The sequence below is a fragment of the Triticum aestivum genome, chromosome 5A, assembly GCF_018294505.1.
Source record: "Triticum aestivum cultivar Chinese Spring chromosome 5A, IWGSC CS RefSeq v2.1, whole genome shotgun sequence".
Lineage (NCBI taxonomy): Eukaryota > Viridiplantae > Streptophyta > Magnoliopsida > Poales > Poaceae > Triticum > Triticum aestivum.
In genome coordinates, this window is record NC_057806.1 from 283,135,552 (window position 1) to 283,146,708 (window position 11,157).

Below are 11,157 nucleotides of genomic sequence, written 5' to 3' on the forward strand. Positions count from 1 at the left end.
GGGGAGAAAATACTCAAGGATCCCAGATGCTTGATGTTCAAGAGGAGAGATGTCACATGCCTTTTTGGGGGAAAGACATGTATTTGCATTAAGTTCTATTCATTCGTATATTTCAGCTCTGATTTTTTGTTCCCTATCTTCTCCCAATATCCCATGTAAGATTCAGGGGGAGCAAGACACCTAAGGGAAAGAAATCAGTCAAATTCATTGCATATCCTTATTCTTGGGGACATGTTGAATCCAATGTGGTACCTTGTACTCACTCTCTACATGTCATCCCAGTCTTGGTATTCTTGTGGTTTCTTTTGTTTGCTCTGGCTAGTGGATGTACCTGTGTTATCTAACTTTGTTTGTGCAGGTTCATTCCATCCTAAGCCAACTCAAGACCACAAGGTAAGTATATGCATCAAAATCATGAGTATGAGGAGTTCTTGCTTATGTACATACTGTTTGCAAGAAGGACTCATGAGCATGAAGGTATTTTCCTTGATAATCTTTTGCTCTGATGCATATGGCCAAGATACATGTAACACATTGCCTACTCTGTCATGGTTATGCTCTCACATGCCTCTATATTTCATATTTACATGAGTGCATACATGTAGGGGGAGCCTATGCTTGTTACATGTCCTTCCAAAGCTTTACTTGTTGTTCTTTATATCTTTATCTAAAGCTTTGATGTATGTTGCCATCAATTACCAAAAAGGGGGAGATTGAAAGCACAAGTGCTCCCTAGGTGTTTTTGATAATTGATGACAACATATCTCTTGTTGGACTAACATTTCTATCTAGCATGTTTCAAATAAGTTCAACAATGGAGTGGCATGGACTAAAGGTTGTGGGAACTCCTTCAAGATGCTAAGGACAAAGGATTGGCTAAAGCTTCAAGCTCAAGACTCTTCATTTTACATTTTAGTGATCCAAGATCACATTGAGTCTTTAGGAAAAGCCAATACTATCAAGGAGGGATGAGGTGTTGCTTAATGAGCCTCTTGCTTCATGTGCTTAGTGATATGCTCCAAAACCCTCAACTACTTTCCCATATCCACATATGACCTAAACCCTAAACCAAACTCGGTCCTACCGATTCTTTCTATCCGGCGCCACCGAGTTTCACTTGTCATAAGCCACTGCCAAACCCTAGCAATTCGGTTCTACCGATAGGGATCTCGGTCTCACCGAGATGGGATTGCAAACTCTCTGTTTCCCTTTCGTAACTTTTCGGTCTCACGGAAAAAGCGAATCGGTCCCACCGAGATTGCAATGAAAATTCAGTGTTTCCTTTTTGTAACTTTTCGGTCCCACCGAAAGAGCAAATCGGTCCCACCGAGTTTGCCTGACCAACTCTCTGGTTAGCTAATTACCAAAATCGGTCTCACCGAGTTTGTGTAGTCGGTCTCACCGAGATTACGTTATGCCCAAACCCTAACCATATCGGTCCTACCGAGTTGCATGTCAGTCCCACCGAAAATCTCTAACGGTCACTAGGTTTACCTTTTCGGTCCGACCAAGTTTGTTGATTCGATCCCACCGAGATTGGAAAACTGTGTGTAATGGTTGGATTTTGTGTGGAGGCTATATATACCCCTCCACCTCCTCTTCATTCGTGGAGAGAGCCATCAGAACACATACACAATTCCAACTCATATGTTCTGAGAGAGAACCACCTACTCATGTGTTGAGACCAAGATATTCCATTCCTACCATATGAATCTTGATCTCTAGCCTTCCCCAAGTTGCTTTCCACTCAAATCTTCTTTCCACCAGATCCAAATCCTATGAGAGAGAGTTGAGTGTTGGGGAGACTATCATTTGAAGCACAAGAGCGAGGAGTTCATTACCTACACACCATTTGTTACTTCTTGGAGAGTGGTGTCTCCTAGATTGGCTAGGTGTTACTTGGGAGCCTCCGACAAGATTGTGGAGTTGAACCAAGGAGTTTGTAAGGGCAAGGAGATCGCCTACTTCGTGAAGATCTACCGCTAGTGAGGCAAGTCCTTCGTGGGCGATGGCCATGGTGGGATAGACAAGGTTGCTTCTTCATGGACCCTTTGTGGGTGGTTGCTTCTTCGTGGACCCTTCGTGGGTGGAGCCCTCCGTGGACTCGCGCAACCGTTACCCTTTGTGGGTGGAGCCCTCTGTGGACTCGCGCAACCGTTACCCTTCGTGGGTTGAAGTCTCCATCAACGTGGATGTAGGATAGCACCACCTATCCGAACCACGGGAAAAACATCCGTGTCTCCAATTGCGTTTGAATTCTCCAAACCCTTCCCCTTACATTCTTGCAAGTTGCATGCTTTACATTCCGCTGCTCATATACTCTTTGCATGCTTGCTTGATATGTATTGTGTATGTTGAAATTGTGCCTAAAACTCCACTCAAACCAAAGAGGCCTAAAAATTGCAACTTTAGCACTAAGTGTCTAATCACCCCCCCTCTAGACACATCTACTTCTAGATCCTACATAAAGAATGCCCGATATGATGGAGAGGGGGATGTGTGTTGGTGTGTGCCTTCATGGGAGACCGACCTGAAGAAAAAGATTGCATGCGTGCGATGGATAATGCCGACTAGTAGTGTGTGTGCATGCATGCACAGAGAAAGTTAGTGGTACAATTATAAAGAGAAGACTACTGTGTGGGTGTAAAAGAATAGCTGAATAGGTGAGGTCACAATCAATGTAAAGTTGAATTCAAATATTTGAATAAGAGATCCTGATGTTTGAAACCCATGCATGCATGAATATAACGGAGATCTACGCGGTGTGGTTTGGAAACGAGCATGTTGTAATGTATACACATTGAACAAGGTCAGACTGATTTGAATTTGAGATACCGATGGCAGACATCATTTGGCCACGTCGCATCCATGCATGGACACACTATTTTAATTGGAGATGATGGGCGGCTTTTGCATCACATATCTATATCTATACCCCTATATATTATATATATATATATATTTATTTATATTGTGTGCGGGTAACTTTAACTTTGAAAGATGGTCGTTGGATGAGGCAAATCCGATGGTCCAAAGATGGCAAATTTCAGCACTACTGGCCGTTGGATATCATCTAGATTCCACCAGATTTCGCCACATGTATAATCTAGAAGACTCCATGGTTGAACTTAAGCATAATGCACAAACATCAAACACAAGCACTTCTTATTTGTTCTAGAATCTTCTGTATCAGAATTGCCCAAATGTTTTTCTACATGATTTGCCATTATTTGTTTTTACTTTATGTCTTACGACGCACAATTCCATGAATCTTAAAATAGATTAGCTTTCTTATAAAAACTAGATGATTTTGAATGAAATGAACTATAAGAATTAAACGAACATCTACATCATGTATATATGACTCAAATCTTGCATGCTATAATGTGGTAGTTATTCATAATTTGGTTGCCAAATCTCATGCGTGCAATGCATGTGTACCTTACTCTAGTCTAAATGGTGTTTGTGTGTGTGTTGTGCGTGTTGAGGTGCAAATTGTATTTTTTTGGGGTACACGTTAAGCTTATTCTTCTAAAATTTCAAGCCGTGCCTTGTTATGCCGAAAATTCAAGCTAGCATCTCTGTCTATCATGTTGCGAAACTCCCGCCTCTTCAACCCGCGCCTTGTTAGCCCGAAATATTCAAGATATATCTTTGTCTCGTTGTGCTCCGACAACTCCCTCCATCTCAACCCGAACCTTGCTATTCCGAAATTACAACGCTCGCGAAAACTCCCACCTCCTGTGAAATCCCGACACGCGAAATGCCCATGGTACCCCTGAACCGAAAGAACCGCCTCAAATCGGTGGGGGTACTTTCGTAACTTACCCCACATTTCGGACAAGCGCGTCTCTAAGCCATGGTTCCCCACTGCCATCCCATCCGTGCACCCATTCATACATCGAGGCTGCGAAAACCCGCGACGAAACCCCACACCCTGCTCCGTCCGCCACCCAGCCGGAGCCTCTTCCCCGATGACGTCGTCCACAGCAACACCTCGACGTCCCTCATCCATCGTACCGGATGAGGATCCATCGTCGATCCCATCATCCCGCCGGTTCAGCCACACCGTCCTCCACCTCCAAGGAGCTGCCCCGACGTTCCCCTCGTCTTTCATGCGACCTCCATTCCCACACTGCCGTCTTCACCTGCACCACCGGAAGAGCATCATCATCACCGTTTCCTCAGATGAAGCTGCGGCCTAATCGGCGCCACCAAAGAGGTTGTACACTAATCACCGCATTTTCTTCTTGATTCGATCTCACAGTGCTGCCGGCGCTCGGTCCCGAGCCGACACGGCGCGGCTCCATCCACAGCGGCGTCGCCAGCCACTTCCTCCACGGCGTCGCTCCCTCGGCGGCGACGTCCACATCAGTAGGGCCTGCTGCTGCTTTAGCTCTCGCTCGCGCTACTGCTATGCTCTTGCTCTCGGTCCCCTGCCTGGTCTGCTCTTGCTATTGCTCTTGCTCGCGCTGCTGCTCTCGCTCTTGCTCTTTCTTGCGATGCTGCTCCAATTTAGCTACACTTCACTCCGATGTCGCCGGGGTGAAGGAAGAACCAGCTGCAGCGGGGAGGGGGGCTCGCCGGAGAGGTACCCCACTATCTATCTTAGGGTTCAGGATGGGGGCGGTGGTCGCCGGCGGTGGCGGGGCGTTGCCGGGGTGGTGGCGTGGGGATCGCCGGAGAAAAAGCTCGGCATGGGGGGGCTAGAGGGATGGTCGGGGCAGCGGAAGACCGGTGGTGGGGAGTGTTTTCGGGGCAGGCGGGGCGGCGCACCGCCGGCCGCGGGCGGCGGGGGGCTGCTGTTTGGCTGGCTCAGGGGGTGGAGGTTGAAGATGAACCGTAGGCCCTTGATTTCGTATCCAACGGCTACAAAATTGACTGACCAAATATGAAAAAGTCAGTCGACCGACGTGCAGCCTCACCTTGCTAGTGCATTCAGTTTCGACAGCAAAATTCAGTTTCGACAGTTAAGTTTAGTTTCGACAGTTAAATTCAGTTTCGACAGTTAAGTTCAGAGATGAGCGGCTGATGTATTTTACATCTAGCACTTTGTGTTTATGTATTTTACGTCATGTATTGGAGATGCTATTAGAATTCCACTCAGGTTAACGTTGTTCATTGTCTCTCTTGTCCTGCTTCAGCCTCGGCGTCGTACAACTCACCGGAGCTGCTCCAACGATGAAACCCTCCATCACAGCGGAGCAGTACCTCGGGCTCCATCTCCAGACGCCTAAGATCTTCTTCCCCTCCTCCGACAGCCAAGTCAGTCGGAGCATCCTCACCGGCCAATCCAATCACGCTGAGATCGACATGGCTTCGCCAAAGAGTTTGTACACTTGTTGCATCTCTTTTTTACTCTACATGTTATATATATTGTCCACTGAGCACTTGTAGTAAGGGGAAATACGATTATTTTATCCTACTATATGACAAGCAGTGAGGTACCAGGCAACTTAGCTATCCGTGATGGACTCTCTTGAACGCCATCATTATTTATCTCTGTGCGTTTGAGCTGTGCATTTGTCGATGGGCCTGGGAGTTGAGCTAGTATGGCAGTGGCCTGGGTCCAAAGTAATAGAAGTAGCACAAAAACATTTTTTTAGTGTAGGATTTTCCTTGCTCAAGCCTGCCTACTAGAATCGCCAGTGCTTGAAAGGAAAAGTGAATGAAAAACATCGGAATTGGAAAGTTTCCTATGGTACTACTTTTCATGAATTTGGTGCAAAGGAATGGAGCAAAGGAAAACTGTAGGATTTGTTCCTTTAGTGTCTCCTTGAAAGAAAAACCGTAGGAATTCTAATTTCCACTTCTCCTCCTTTTCATATTCCTATTCATCAAGCACAAGACTAAGAGATAGTAGCATAATAGCATTATAACCGTACATTTTCTTGTGGTTTGACTTAATCTCACCATGCTTTTTTGCATCATGTGATCTTCTAATTGTTGTGAATCAAACACCCAGATTGGTAGAAATCCTGTGTTTTTAAATTCTCTGTTTTGCACGTGCATTCCTATCCTATTCCTGTCTATTTCCTATCCCTGCATTGTTAGAATCCTCAAATTCAAACAAGCCCTTACTCAATTACTTCTGTTACAGATATGTGTCAAAGAAAACCTTGTGTGGTTTGTCTTGTTCCCGCGGCGCTGTGTTCCACCCCAGCTCAGCTGCTCCAACGACGGAAGGGTTCACCACAGCAGGGATCCGCTCTCCAGACTGTCTTTCGCCGCCTCATATCTTCTTCCCCGCCGCCGGCAGCCACGGCAACTGCATTACCATCATCAAGTGAGCAGATGACCTTGAGGACTACACGGGTCCGCAAGAGAGGTCGCACTCTTCCGTGTCTGCTTACGTTATGCGTCACTTAATATGATGACATGCTACATTATCATCGTGTTCACCTATTAGACTCCGAGTCAGGTCCAAACTAATGGTGAAACTTGAGTTTTTAAATGGTTGTGGGGTACATATTGGGGCAGCAATCAGTACTATCTGTCTACTATCTGGTTAATCTCCGGTGTCTACTATGAGTTTCATGTTGGGTGCAAACAAACATTAAAGGATCCATTATCTGTATTTTTTAACTAAAGCTATTATCTGCCTGCTATCATTGGTTTTGGGTCTATCCACAGTTTGCTACCATCACTCTAGATTTGTGCATGCACTAATTACATAATCCCACTATGTTTTATTCCTATGCATGCCAGTTATTTTACACAATGGAACTGATCATGTAGAGCAAAAGAGATGAGCCTTGCGTGGCAATAAAATTTCATGCAGACGTCGTTCCATGGTGGGCACAAAGGCAGCCCCCCCTCCACCCATTTCGGATCGTAATCAAGAGGAAGATAACTGTTATGAGGTGGATTCAAAAGGAGAAGACCACTCCTATTTACCCCATGAGGTCTTCGCTCTAACTTGGCATGCTGATGTTGGTAATATCATGCATATGGTGCCTTGCATTGCTTACTGTATACATTAAAGATGTCATCTGCTTAGTTTAGACATGCTTTGTGTCAATGCCATCTGTTTAGTTTCTTTATCGTATATGTGAATCATGCAATGCCATCTTGTCTAGCCAGGCATCATATATGTGAATTTTGCAATGCCACCCTGGTTAGCCAGTCATCTTATATGTGAATTATATCATGCCATCATTTTTTTATTACGTGTTAAATTTGTCAACAATTTTAGTACATTCAATTACTCTTCCTGTGCATCAGCCATTTGGCACGGTCATGGAAAAATCTGGAGTGGAAACAAGGTCTTCAGAGCAGATAATGCTATCTGACGAAGTGCATGTCTTGCTGGTTACCGATAGCTTCTCAGAGGAGGATTCAGAGACAGATGACCAGTCATATTCCCCCCCCCCCTGAGGTGCATGACCTAACTTGGCAGGGTTATGTTGCTCATATCGTGCGTATGGTATCTTGCATTGCTATGTCATTTGCTTAGTTTAGACATGCTTTGTGTGAATGCCACCTGTTTAGTGTCTAATTACCATATATGTGAATTATGCAATGCCATCTTGTTGCAAGACATTATATATGTGAATTATGCAATGGTATCTTGTTGCAAGGCATTATGTATGTGAATTATGCAATGCCATGCTGTTTAGGCAAGCGTCATATATGTGAATTATATCATGCCGTCCTTTTTTGTATTTCTCATTGCTTTTGTCGACAATGTTTGTATATTCAACTGCTCTTCCTGTGCATCAGCCATTTGAATTGGTGATGGAGAAATCTGGAGTGAAAATAAGGTCTTCAGAGCAGACAATGCTACCTGCTGAAGCAGATATCTTGCTGGTTACAGATAGCTCTTCAGAGGAGGATTCAGAGGCAGATGACCAGTCCTATTATCCCCCTGAGGTGTATGCTCAAACTTGGCAGGGTTATATTACTCATATAATGCATATGTTGTATTGCAATGCTTAGTTTTTACATCATATACACAATATTGAATGACATCTCCTTAGTTGACACATCATATATGTGATTGCCCTCTGCTCACTTCCTTAGTATATAAATCATATATTTGAATTATGTCATGCCATGATGTTTACATAGACAGCATGTATCTGAATTATGGCATGCCAACCCATTTTCTAAAGACATAATATAGTTATATCATCTCATCCTGTTTACATAGTCATCATATTTAAATTACGTCATTCTATCCGTGAATTATATCATGCCATCATGTTTCCATCGACGGCATGTTTGTGATTTATGGCATGCCAACCACTTTAATAGACACATCGTATAGTTATATCATGTCATCCTGTTTACATGGTCATCATATTTTGAAGTATGTCATTCTATCCTGTTTAGTTAGCCATCATACATGTGAAATTGTGTCATGCTATCCTATTTAATTAGCCATCATATATGTGAAATTATGTCCTACTATTCTGTTTGCTTAGACAACATAAATGTGAATTATTTCATGCCCTGTTTTCTTCCCTACTATCCATTGCACCTGTCTATCTTACAATGTTTGTACATTCAATTATTTTTCTTGTTTATCAGCCGTTTCAATTGGAGGGAGTGATGGCAGTATCTGTGGGAGTAAAAACACGGTCTTCAGAAAAGATCGTGCTACCTGTCGATGCAGATAGAACCACGGTTGTACTTGCCCAAGAACCAGCCCCACCACACATAACCCACACTCATGCAGATTGTACCCCTACCCAGTTGGACAGAGAACAAGATATACCCCTTCTAACCCCAACCCCGGCAGATAGACACCCAGTTCCCATTGACACAGCACCGTATCCACCACAGAGCACCCAAACACGAGCAGTTAGTAAGGCAACTGCAGTGCCCAAATCACGAGGACCACCACTCTGAACCCGAAGTCAACGCTTAAAGTAGAAGAAGAATTGTTCCCGGGTCAGGTTCCGTAGCTATGGTTCATACTACTTTGCTCTTGCATCACTGTATTTACTGATACCAACTAATTTCAAATTTGAAGGATGCAATTGAAACTCCAATGGCGCAACAGGTATGTTTTAAACCTGTTTCTTTAATGTGTTTGGTTGTTTGCTGTTGTAACTTGCTCTATGTTGATTTCAGTTTCAATTGAATAAACAGTTATGTTCTCATGCCATGCACATTACAAGTGTTGTTATTAATGTGTAGTTTCCCACACTTATATTCTGTCTATGCTGCTTTGTCTTAAATAGATATGACTCGAACTATATCTATCTTGATTTGGCAACATAAACTAGAATGATATAGACCATACAGTGACCATACTACATAGATATATATTTGTTTCATGTTGTTATCCTGTCCACCTTACTACTGAACTGGTTTACCAAAATGAGTTTCATATACTACATTGTAAACCTGAGATGTGTTTGTTTGTTTCTCTTTTAGAACGCGGATAAAATATTGGAGAAGAGTACCCTGTTATGCAATGGTAAAGGAAGTAATGCAGATAAGGTTCAAGATAGTGAGACATCCCTGTTGGTCTCCAAGAAAGCTGATAAAAACTATATTGAAGACACTGGGACAACCCCAAAGTCCTGTCTTGATGTAGTGTTCGAATTACTGGCTACCACTGCTGGCACCAGCTCTTCGAACTCATTGCCTGAATCAGTTCGGCTTCTTGAGTCTCAACTTCAAGTTGAAAGACATCGATCAGATGTTATGCGACAGGAAGCCAAAGGACTGAGGAAGTCCCTGCAGAATTCAGATGCATACTTTCTGGTGCAACAGCAAGCGCTGGAGGACTTAAGCGCCAAACAAGAAAAACTTAATAAGCTTGCTAAGCATCTTGCCAGCATTATGGGTACCCAGGATATTGTTTCTTGAGCTCTTCTGAAGTGGTTTCAGTTCTGGACTTGTTTTGCTGCGGCGTTTATATGCTGTTGTGTTCCCTATATTTGCATTGGTGGCGAACTTTGATGCCCAGTGGATGTAATATGTGTAATAGCCGTGATAGCCTAGTGTAAGTTGCTTGCTTATTTATTTCCTTGTTGTCTTGTTTATTTGTTTGCTTGTAGTCAGTGCAGTTCTTTTTCTGCGGTTTGCTAGTGCCTGCAATAACCTATTTTTTAAAACTAGGCCACAATAACCATGGGCTAATATTTACTGTAGTGACACTGGGCCTCCTACGGGCCGTAGAAACAGTGGGCCTTCTACGGGCCGTAGAAACAGTGGGACTTCTACAGGCCGTAGAAACAATGGGCCTTCTACGGGCCATATCATCAATGGGCCTTCTACGGGTCGTATCATCAATGAGCCTTATACGGGCCGTATGATCGATTGGCCAAACATGGGCCAAACAGACCGCATTCTGGCCGTAAACGGGCTAGAGTTGGAATCGTCCGTTCATGGGCCGACCATAATAGGTCATCGTTAATAGGCCGTATTTGATGACGCTATGAAAACGGCCCAACGTATTAACGGACCACAAACGGGCCGACTGTAACCACGGGCTGAATTTGGCCCACAAGCAGAAAATGACAGTAACGGGCCGTAAGTAAACGAATGCTGGAAATGAGCCCAAGAATAAATGGGCTCTGAGAAGGCCGAAAGATAACATGGGCTGGAGACGGCCCAATGGAATAACGGGGCGTTAATGGGTATAAAGTGATACACTGTTCATTACGGGCCAGTTTCACCACGGGCCGTTAATGGGTGTGAAGTGATACATTGTTCATTACGGGCCAGTTTCAGCACGGGCCGCTAATGGGCCAAGAGTTACAAAGGGCCTCATATGGGCCGAAAGACGTCATGGGCTATACATGGGCCAGAAGTGAAAACGGGCTGGAATCATATTGGACGGCCCAGATGACGCTACTGTGCCTAATTCGGATAGGGCGTAACGGGCCTTGGGTTAGCGGGCTGTAAATGGGCTATATGCGAACAGGCCGTTAACAGGCTTTCCATGGGCCGGCCTGCCAGCTTTTGACCAAGTCAAATGGGCCGGCCTTTTCACAGGAATGGGCCACTGTTGGGCCGTGCCACGTGTCGACGTATCATAGGCGCCTTCTATCCAGTGAGTGGATGACATCTGTCCCAATGATGAGCCGACACATGTTTCCTCTAGCCAATGATGATTTTACACATGGAAAATCCCCATTGGCCAGGGCTGTTAACGGGTTATCAGATCCAAAACCCGACCCGATGGCTTAACGGCGTTCC